The sequence below is a fragment of the Grammomys surdaster genome, unplaced genomic scaffold (genome assembly GCF_004785775.1).
Source record: "Grammomys surdaster isolate TR1022 unplaced genomic scaffold, NIH_TR_1.0 220, whole genome shotgun sequence".
Taxonomy (NCBI): domain Eukaryota; kingdom Metazoa; phylum Chordata; class Mammalia; order Rodentia; family Muridae; genus Grammomys; species Grammomys surdaster.
In genome coordinates this window covers 3,096,000-3,105,295 of record NW_021604665.1, presented here as the reverse complement: position 1 = coordinate 3,105,295, position 9,296 = coordinate 3,096,000, and positions in this window count along the sequence as shown.

The following is a 9,296-nucleotide window of genomic DNA, read 5'->3' as shown; positions in this document are numbered from 1 at the left end:
AGGTTAAAAAATACTGTCTTAGGGATGCTTGCCTCTGGCACTTGGGGCTTTTTGTTTGCTTGCCTGAGACAGCTTCTTCTTTATCCTACTCTGGTTTAGAGCTCATGATCTTCCTGCTGAGATTCCCGAGTGCTGAGATTACAGGTGTATAGCACTACTCCTGGCATAATGCTGCTCTTGGTGTTGGGCAGGTTGAGTAACCTTTGTGACTTGCAGTTTGTTCATCTATAGAACAATACTAAAGTCAAGGGTCCTCCAGTGCTATGATTCATATAAAATGCTTATTACAGGAACAGGCCCCTAGAAAATGTTCAATATGAGTTAGTGTTTGCTAATGTCATTATTGTGCTGGAGTTGGTACTGCTGTTATTTACCACTAGGCTAATGATAAGCCCAACTCCTCCTAATTTGACTGTTCTGGAAGTTTAGAGGGACTATTTGTGTATGTGTTGTATGTGTTATGTGTGTGCACAGTGTGTATGCAAGTGTATAATAGGTCTGTCCTCAGGTGCCTCCTACCTTTTGTTTGATACAGGGTCTCTTATTGGCATAGAGTTTTACCACATGGTCTAGGACTAAGAATTTCCAGGGGTCCATCTGTCTCCACCTCTCATCTATGGGATAACAGGTACTTACCACTATGCCCAGATGCCTAGATTTTCATAAGTTCTAGAGATCCAAACGTAGGTCTTAATGCTTGCAAGGCAAACACTTTATTAATTGATCCATCTGCCTTGCCTTGGAGGGACCATCTTTTAGAAGAGTTTCATATTGCTCTATTGGGACAGATTGTTAGAGAAAATGCTAGGATGCCATAGAGAGCTATGGTTTGAATGGATCTCCTCCAACTTCAGGTGATATCACTTTGGTTATATTAAGGGCATGGGGTTGAAAGAGGCTATAAGAGGTCTTCATGTGTGAGATACCTAGACCCTCATAAAAGAGGCTACATTCTGTAGCCAGCTTCTTCTTCTTTTTACTTTGTGATCTTTTGACGGCAATTAGAAGTTCACATTAGCTGCTGACATCTTGGCCTGCCATATTATAAGAAAATAAGCTTTGAACTTTATAAACTTGCAAATTCTTGGGTGCCTTATTTTAGCAGCACAACACAGACTGAGACAAATTGTCTTGTTAACAAAGTATCAGGATACCTTGGCATAGACATACACACCTATAATCCCAGTACCTGGGAGGAAGAAGTGGCAACACTTGAAGTTCAAGGCTAGCTTGGTTTACATAGCCAAACCTTTGTGCAAAGAAAACAGTAAAGGCTGCGGACAGAGTTCAATGGCAGGGACTTTGCCTGAGGGGTCCCTGGGTTGGCTCTCAAGCATAGGGAGTAGAGGAAGAAATAATGCACTTTAAAGTCACAAAATGAGTTTTGGGATTTATGATTTCTCACAAGTTGTCATTTGGGATCTAGGCAAGTCTTTTCTAAGCATTCTGATTTTTTTTCTTCTTCATGCATCCTTTAGATGATCTATAAGGCTAAATAATGAGGCATCTTTTGTACTTGATGGTATAGAAAGAATTTTTACAGAAGTGGTTAAACATACAGACTTAGCCAGTCTCCCTCCCTCCCTCCCTCCTTCTCTCTCTCTCTCTCTCTCTCTCTCTCTCTCTCTCTCACACACACACACACACACACACACAATTGTATATGTAAAATCATGTTATATATGACATGAAAGAAGAAGTAAAATGGTCTGAGGAGACGAAGGGGCCTTACGGGATGGAGAGCATTGAGGAGAGAGAGATGAGGGAGTGTAGTGTTATGTTCCACATGTAATATGTACTTTAACATAAACTTGAAAAATAACTAAATATAAAAAGGCATAAAAAATTCTGGCTTAGAAATAGCATAGCAGGTCACTTGTGGCTTTACAAAATAAACTTTTATCCATAGCTGTATTACTCCAGCATCTCCTTTCTATGAAGCCCGCGGTATAGCCCAGGCCTTGTGAGGAATGCTTTGTGAACATCAGCTCCATTGTCTGAACAATCCTGCCACTTATGTGTAGCCTCCACTGTGTGGGCAAATGAGTGTCTTTCTTTGACAGTGAAAGCTCTCAAAACCGCTTCTTGCCCTACAATATGAGAGGCACATTCCTGAACTTGGTATATCAGGATTGTTCAGGTTTAACCAGGTCACACCCCCCACCTGGGGTCCTGTGTGCTGCTGGGATCTGTGCTTTCTCTATTGTGCTTTCTCTATTGTAACCACAACTTATGTAGCATTTCACAGAACACACTGTGCTCAAGCCAGCCCTTGAGACCTCCTCTATCTACCCCCTCTCACGGCAGCGTCTCTCTCCTGTCTGCTTGTTCACCTGGACAACTTGTATTAATTTAGGCTGAGGATGGATGTGTTACCCTGGGATCCAGGCTGCCAGCAGTTTATACAGAGCTTGTCACCTTATCCTTTGTGTTTTGGGGTACCCTGAACATGATTCTCATACAACAACTGTCGTTCCCTGAAGACCATCTCTAAGGCCAAAAGCACAAGACAGGGACATTGATTGGTCACATGATGACTGGCATGTAGTGGGTGCTCATCCTGTGCTTACAGGGTGAACTAGCAGGCTGTGCCCAGACATGTCTGCTTTCTCGCTCTGCTTTTGAACTTTGACCCTTTCTGGGATGTGAGGAGGCCTTTGGCTCAGTGATTGGTGTAGCATTCTCACTTGTGGTATCTCAAGAGACATTGTTTAGAGGAGATTTGTTTCCTCCAAAGAACTCAGGCAGATTTTTCTGGATTGGCATGGGGACCACTAGGGAGCAGTTCCCATTATATGTCACAAGAACACACTTGAACATAAATTCCACAAGAAATTAACCCAGAGAATTTAACCAGTACTGGGGAAAATATTATATTTTCTTGATATTCATCATTGTGTTTTTTATATAGCAGCAAACAATTAATGGGAGAAAAATCTAAATGTTTTACAGTGAAGACTGGTTGAAGGACTCATGGTAGATCTATATAAAAGAATTCAAGTTGTCTATTAAATAATCCTGCATATGGTCATTTTTTATATAAGAAAACACTCTCGTGTAGAACAAGAAACAAATATTACAAATGTTATATACAGCATGATCTCAGATTGACTTAGTGTAACAAAATTTACTTTTAATTTGTATGCGTTTAGTGTGACTATATACACCTCTGTGTGGATCTATGCATATGATAAACCTGGGAAAAAGATCTGGAAGTTTTATAGCCAGGTAGTAACAGGAATTTTTTTTCTGCCCCATGGCATAAAAGTTATAAATTCATATTTTTATAAAATATACTTAAAGTTGTATCCAAAATATCTTTATATTCACAGCAGTGTTCAGTAGAGTTCATTTTCTAAACCCTAATTTTTCTATTACATTAAAACAAAAATCTTCTAAAATTATGTTATAAAATGATGCTGCCCAATCAAAGTCTTTCGGTTAGGTCTGACAAATTATCCTGGAAGTGATGTCCTTGGGACAATTCACAATTGGATTGCTGAGGTGAAACATTATCTTGGTACAGGCAGAAGGAGAGGGTGAATTGTAATTGCTTTTTAAGATGGATTTTATGTTGAGAGTTCTAAATAATGGGCTTATAGTCTATTCAGGCTTTCAAAAAAGTTCTCTAAATATATTAATCTACAATATGGTTAACCGGGTTCCATCAGACATCTAAAAGAGAGATGATAAGAAATTGTGCAGTTACAGGTGAGGTGCCATCTGCAAGGCTAATGTAATTATACAGACCAAATATCACCAAATTCTTCCATTCACAACTGGCTCTTGACTGTGCAGCATCTTTTAGCATCTGATTCTGGTCTTTGAAGTCAATTACACTTTCCTGATTACATCATGAGTCTCTGAGCATTAGGCTGTGTCTTCTGTTTCTAGAAAAGTCATACCCAGGTAGAAATTGATGAGTGAAAAGTGGGTGAGTATACTTAGCCTATTTCTACTTTCAAAAGGCATTCAGTTATAACCTTAGAACCATTTAATCCAACTGAAATGTCTATTTCTTTGGTTTTCCTTAAAACTAAAATAACAAAATGGCAGCCATGGCTGTGTCTTGTGTCAATATGTAATAATGTGCAAATTGGCTTCAAGAGAAAAATATTTTATCTACCAAGATAGTTTATTCAATTTGCTTGATGCCGAATCAAGCAGATAAAATAACAGGTTGTTGTTTGAGGGCTTTAATTCTAATTCCTTTGTGATTACTTTCTGATAGGCTTTGTTAGTTTTATCAAATATGTGTTCTCTGCTTCTTTTTCTTTTCATTTCAAGGTTCTAATTTAATATTTCTGGGAGTAAGACCTAGACATTCAGATTTTTAATAAATATGCAAGGGATTGTTATGCACAGTTTTACTTGGCAACATCTAAGTCCACATTAGCTAATTTTAAAGTAGTCTAAAAGTCTATAAAATTTAAGGAATGTTTCCTAGCCAAACCCAAAGAAACATCACCAAGACTCTTCTGCAGACAAGATCTCCCACGGTGATAGTGATTCTGGTCCAGCTCTTGCTGGCTGTTGCTTCCACCCATCTTTCTCACACTGGGCATCTTCCACCAGATGTTCTTTTGAGAAGTGTGAAGTCCACTTTATCCACCTGGGAAGTCCTCGGTTGATGATGTAGAGATTCTTTCCCTCTTCTCTCCAATGCTATGGAGATATTAAAGGCAATGGGGGCAGGGAGGCATAACTAGAAGGCTTTAGTAGAAATTACTGGTATGGTAAAGAATAAAAAGGTTGCAGACTGTATTCCAATATATACAATCTGTTATTCTTAAACGAGCCTTTGTTTTTTCACTAAAGCAAGCACAGCTCACTGACTGGAAATGAATCCAGGGCATTATGCATGTAGAAAGCAGAATTCTGATGGGAAAAAAATGTTTCATTAATATAACAATACAAGAAAAGGCCTCCTGCTATTCAGAACTTTGTAAATTGTTATCCAAAATAATCAAGATCAATATATTTTAGTACAGACAAAGCTATCAACTGAAATGAAAAAATGGAAATTTAACTAAAAGAATATTGTTTTGAGTAAGCAAAGTTTCGGGGAAGTATAATGACTTGTAATGTTTAAGGTACATTGCTAAATCAGAAAAAGAACAGTTAAGTGTATTCTAGCATGAATGCATTCTGGGATCAAACGCTAGACAGAAAAATAATTGGCTTGTGAAAAATATTTTGAAATTGTTAGTATTTGTGCTGGTTAATCTCAATTGTCAACTTAATGAGATCTAGAGTCACCTGAGAGCTGGGCCTCTGCACAAGTTTGTGGGATGTTATCTTGATTAGCTTAAAATTGAGGTGGGAAGCCTTACACACTGTGGATGTCACCATTCCCTAGGCTGGGATTCTGGAGTCTGTAAGAGAAAAGAAACTGAATGAAGCCATCCATATCCCTCTGCTTTCTTACTGTGGATACACTCTAACCAATTGCCTCAAGTTCCTGCTTCTGTGACTACCCCCACTGTGACTGACTATATCTTGGAACTGTGATCCAAAATAAAACCATTTGTCCTTAAGTTTCTTTTGGTGGAGTATTTTATCATAGTAATTGTAAAAGTAACTAAGATAATGGTCATATCTGCATGACAGATAACATTTTTTACTTATTTCATTCTATTGTAAATTTTCTTTTTTTTAACCTTTGAATTAATTTTTCATCACTTGTAGATGGAATTGTAACCAGTTAGGCAATATTTCCTATGCTGGCTAGTTTTATGTCACTGGATATAAACTACAATTATTTGGGAAAAAGAAACATCAGTTGAGAAAATGCCCCCACCAGATTGGCCCGTGGGCATGTCTGTGGTGCGTTTTCTTGATTGATGATTGGTGTGGAAGGGCCGAGCTCACCAAGAGTGGTATCACCTCTGGGGTGGTGGGCCTTAAGGATGTAAGGTAGCAGGCTGAGCAAAGCATGAGATGCAGTCCAATGAGCAGCAGTCTTCCATAGCCTCTACTTCAATCTCTGCCTCCAGGTTCCTGCCTTTAGTACCTATCCTGAATTCTCCTGGTGATGGACTGCAAGCAAATTGCTTTTAACTGTGGTGTTTTATCAAACTAACAGAAACTCTGATTAAGGCATTGCCTTTCTAGACTTCATACTTATTTTCTTTAAAGGGCTAAGTAGGTTTTAAGTTTTGATTCTACTTTGTAATGTAAAAAAACAAATAGTGTAAGCGTCTTCCAACATTGTAGCATGAAAAAAAGGATTATTAGATTTTCTCTCTATATAGATATCAGTTATCTCTCACTGCAGAACAAGTCACACTGTAATCCACTTCCACAGAATAGTAGATGTTCGTCATTTCTTATGACTTCAAATGTCAGGTGGGTGGTTCTATGGGTCTGGCCCAGACTCAATAAATTACATTCAAACTTACTAAGTTGTCTGTCTATGGTAGGCTGGTGTGTTAGTTCAGTGCTGACTGGCCTATGCTGGACTCACATACAAGTCTGGTAGACCTGGCTCCCGAGTAGGCTATTGGTTTGCCCATAATGTGCCTCTGTTATTATCCAATAGATTAACTTGAAGCTTTTTCTCAAGGTGGCTGAGCAGGACCCTAAGAGAACAAGAGATAAACTATGCAATCCTAAATTTTCAACGCATACACATTCATTCCTGTTGCTTCTATTGGCTAAAGGAAGTCAGGAGGCTAGTTCACATTGAAGGAGAAGAGATACAAATCCCACGCTTTCATGGAAAGAATAAGAGTCACACATAAGCATTAGAGGGGAACACTTGGGGTTGTTTCATAATTATAGAAATACATTGTCTCAGAAATAGTTTCTCCAAATACTATCCCATCTGTTTTCTAGGATGCATGTATTTTTAGGTGACATATTTCCAATTTTTATTTTTGTGGTTAAGTTTACACAGATGGACACACTATCTTCCATCTATTTTACTATCTCAACTAGACATTGTATCTTAGTCATAATCCCAGGTTCAAGAAATTAAGTGCAGATGATTTCTTTGGCCTTGACCTTGGAGTCTCTAGGACTGCACTGCTCATTATGAACCCAATTGCCCATATCCTTAATCTCTATTTTCTCCTCTAAACTGCTGGTAAAGAGTCGAGCCTGTAATTGTGGGTATGTGTGTCATCAGGTCAGACATGATTTCATCCTTGCCGGCTCGATAGTTACTTGTCGTTATTATTATTTATTGCCATGATAATTAAAAGGCTGTTTCTGTTGAAACTCTAGCACTTGACTCTAATTAGCCCAAGGGAAACAGAATGCTGATTAATTTTACATGCATTGCTCATCTTCTTGTTTCCACCAATTTAGCAAATAGGCTAAATTGGCAGGCAAAGCAATACCAAGACTAGGCAACCTAGATGACGGTAGGATTCCAAGGAGTTTACAAAGGACAGTAGATAGCTTAGGGGCTAAGTTGGCTTCTTTTTCTCTTCCTAGTTCTGATAAATCAATGAAATCTTAAGAGCTGCTCATTTTCTTCAAAGCAGGCCTCTATAGTTCTTCAGCATCCCACCCTACAGACATACTGGAGTAACCCAGAGATAGCTTCCAGCATTCTGTTTAAAACCTTGCCTTTAAAGTTTTTAAGTAACAGATGGCAGCAGAAGAATACTACGGCAGTTATGGATTAAGCCATTGATTCCTTATAAAAATCATCCCTTTCTCTCTGGCTTTCCTTCAGAATCACTCGCATCTGTCCACTGACTGAGACTTGATCAGACTAATGTGGCATGAGTTAGAACCAGTAGACTCTTGTATTTACAAGATTGTCTCTTTCACTTACTGGATTAAAGTTACCGAGCATTTGCTGTTTGGTGAGCCTGTTTGCTACAGGCCTATAAAGAAGAATCAAACACTGTTGTGTTCTCAAGGTTTTATATTTTGCTCGAGGGGCATAGGTTCCTATAACGTCTTTTGATGAGTTCCATGGACTGGCAGTGACTGATAGAATTTTCTAAAAGAAAAGAAATATTTTATAGAAATAACTAAAATATGGCCTGAATCATAACAATAATAGCATATTTTAGACAACATTTCTTTTTAAAAGTTTATGAATCAATTCAATGAATGTCCACAAAACATTGTAAATGCAAACTTTTAGGTTTAGGTTTGTATAAAGGTTCTTCTCAGAAACAGAATAAAGAGAACAAACTCATCTGAGTATGTGTGTAAAGATGTGCGTATACCCGGTTAGAGACACATACATTTATTAGAGACAGACAGACAGGCAGGTAAACAGGCAGACAGACAGACAGACACACACACACACAGAGAGGAGGGGGAGAGATTGGGGGTACAGATTGAGATGCTGAGGAGTTGGTAACTGTGGATCCATTTGAGCCATATTTAAATTCCAAATAAACACAATAACTATATTGTACTTCTGGCTGAAATATCTTGTGTACAACTGAAACTGTTTTCCCAGGGGACCCAAAGTCTGTGGATAATATCTACCCATCTCTTTGGAGAGCCTGTAATTTTGACACTATGCTGTGGTGTTGATAGTGCTTAATTCCTGTCAGGTAAAGCCAGTCTCTCTCATGTTCTAGATGGTATGAAAGAAGAGAGATAACAGGCATTTGAGTGTGTTTTTTATAAAAATGCATGTGTGTATGTGTGTATATTACACACGTATACATAGGTATTCACGCACACACATATTTATGATAAAATGAAGAAATAGTCACAAAATTACCTCCTTCCTTTCTATACTGTCAGCCACAGCTGGTATTTGAAACCACCTCCTTCCAACTCCCCAACATTCTGTTTGCCTTCGGCAGGCTTCTCGACTGGCCATGTTTCTTTCTTTACCTGGTGAAGGGACCCAAACCTTCTTTCATGAACACTACTAATATTTCCTTAGATGAAAGTTTTGCAGAAAAGCATTGCACACAGAGCAATTGCACACAGACAAACATGCGTTCCAAGTGTGTGTCAATCTCAGAACCAAACAATGCCCCTTCCATGTGGAAGTGGTTCAGGTCAATCTGTTTTCAACAGATAACTGATAACCAAGGCAATGGCAGTCATATCAAGAACATAGAGGTTAAGATCATGCAGCTGGTAAAAGAGTGTGGGTCCAGTGTCTGTATGTTTATTGCGTTTTTCTCAAGCTAGCCTGTTTCAGCAAGAAGCAGCCCCAAATCAAGCAGAAAGCAAAGTTTTCTTCAGAAAAAAATCAAACTAAAACAACCTCCACCCCAAAATTTCCAAACAAAAGCCATTGTAAATCAAGTAGTGAAGTCTTTGGCCATCCCGACATGAATGCACCTGATCGTAGAAGCTAAGCAGAG